Source organism: Colletes latitarsis, unplaced genomic scaffold, assembly GCF_051014445.1.
Source record: "Colletes latitarsis isolate SP2378_abdomen unplaced genomic scaffold, iyColLati1 scaffold0108, whole genome shotgun sequence".
Lineage (NCBI taxonomy): Eukaryota > Metazoa > Arthropoda > Insecta > Hymenoptera > Colletidae > Colletes > Colletes latitarsis.
In genome coordinates this window covers 22501-25000 of record NW_027488458.1, presented here as the reverse complement: position 1 = coordinate 25000, position 2500 = coordinate 22501, and positions in this window count along the sequence as shown.

The window sequence follows — 2500 nt, the reverse complement described above, 5'->3', positions numbered from 1 at the left end:
GCCATTGCAAAGCTAAAAGCACAAGCGTTGGAGAGCCCGTGCAGACCATAGGTTCTCTCGACGAACGAGAATCGCCGTATTAATGGTAGATCGATGCTGGCGTGAGGTGACGCGCGTCGTCGTTTACACGATTGGGTCGAAACGAACAAAGAAACGAAAGAACATAACACAAAAACGTCCATTACTAAACAAAGATCTCGAACAAAAACAAGAAAACGTCCATTACTAACGAAAGAAAGAGGAGGAGAAGAGAAAATAAGACCCATCGTTGCGACGATCGAGGATGTCACCCGCCGTCAATTTTTCCATTATATACGCGTCTCGGTCGGAGATACGATGCTGGCTGTTTACGTTGCGCTCGCTCGAAGAGGAGACGACGACCGATTGTCACACACAACGCGCAGGGGCCGAAACAAAGCGCCCAAGGATCTACAGCCGAGGAACGAGACGCCGTCGAACATCGTTTCGCGACGTTCCTTTACGGTTTGAACTTGCGTATCCCGCTTTGCCCGGTGGCGTGTGTGCTCGTCGTCGTGCTCCGAACGAAACGTCCTGATGACGGCGAGGAAGTAATAAAATAATATACATCCTTACGGGTAGCCTGAAGCGAATCGCAAACGAACGACAACGCGTCGATTGTGCGGCCATCGTTGCTCGCGCGACTAACGACGACCAGCCGAGAAGGCTGTAGTTTATCGCATCGATTTCATCGAGCAACCGATGGACGCTGCCGCGTTCGTTCGTAAATGAATGTTATACATACTCACGGATAGCCTGAGGCGAATAATCGCAAACGACGACGCGTCGATTGTGCGGCCATCGTTGCTCGCGCGACTAACGACGATCAGCCGAGACGGCTGTAGTTTATCGCATCGATTTCATCGAGCAACCGATGGACGCTGCCGCGTTCGTTCGTAAATGAATGTTATACATACTCACGGATAGCCTGAGGCGAATAATCGCAAACGACGACGCGTCGATTGTGCGGCCATCGTTGCTCGCGCGACTAACGACGATCAGCCGAGACGGCTGTAGTTTATCGCATCGATTTCATCGAGCAACCGATGGACGCTGCCGCGTTCGTTCGTAAATGAATGTTATACATACTCACGGATAGCCTGAGGCGAATAATCGCAAACGACGACGCGTCGATTGTGCGGCCATCGTTGCTCGCGCGACTAACGACGATCAGCCGAGACGGCTGTAGTTTATCGCATCGATTTCATCGAGCAACCGATGGACGCTGCCGCGTTCGTTCGTAAATGAATGTTATACATACTCACGGATAGCCTGAGGCGAATGATCGCAAACGACGACGCGTCGATTTTGCGGCCATCGTTGCTCGCGCGACTAACGACGACCAGCCGAGAAGGCTGTAGTTTATCGCATCGATTTCATCGAGCAACCGATGGGCGCTGCCGCGTTCGTTCGTATATGAATATTATACATACTCACGGATAGCCAGAGGCGAATAATCGCAAACGACGACGCGTCGATTTTGCGGCCATCGTTGCTCGCGCGACTAACGACGACCAGCCGAGACGGCTGTAGTTTATCGCATCGATTTCATCGAGCAACCGGTGGACGCTGCCGCGTTCGTTCGTAAATGAATAATATACATACTCATGGCTAACTTGAGGCGAATAATCGCAAACGACGACGCGTCGATTTTGCGGCCATCGTTGCTCGCGCGACTAACGACGACCAGCCGAAACGGCTGTAGTTTATCGCATCGATTTCATCGAGCAACCGATGGACGCTGCCGCGTTCGTTCGTAAATGAATAATATACATACTCATGGCTAACTTGAGGCGAATAATCGCAAACGACGACGCGTCGATTTTGCGGCCATCGTTGCTCGCGCGACTAACGACGACCAGCCGAAACGGCTGTAGTTTATCGCATCGATTTCATCGAGCAACCGATGGACGCTGCCGCGTTCGTTCGTAAATGAATAATATACATACTCATGGCTAACTTGAGGCGAATAATCGCAAACGACGACGCGTCGATTTTGCGGCCATCGTTGCTCGCGCGACTAACGACGACCAGCCGAAACGGCTGTAGTTTATCGCATCGATTTCATCGAGCAACCGATGGACGCTGCCGCGTTCGTTCGTAAATGAATAATATACATACTCATGGCTAACTTGAGGCGAATAATCGCAAACGACGACGCGTCGATTTTGCGGCCATCGTTGCTCGCGCGACTAACGACGACCAGCCGAAACGGCTGTAGTTTATCGCATCGATTTCATCGAGCAACCGATGGACGCTGCCGCGTTCGTTCGTAAATGAATGTTATACATACTCATGGCTAACTTGAGGCGAATAATCGCAAACGACGACGCGTCGATTTTGCGGCCATCGTTGCTCGCGCGACTAACGACGACCAGCCGAGACGGCTGTAGTTTATCGCATCGATTTCATCGAGCAACCGATGGACGCTGCCGCGTTCGTTCGTAAATGAATAATATACATACTCATGGCTAACGTGAGG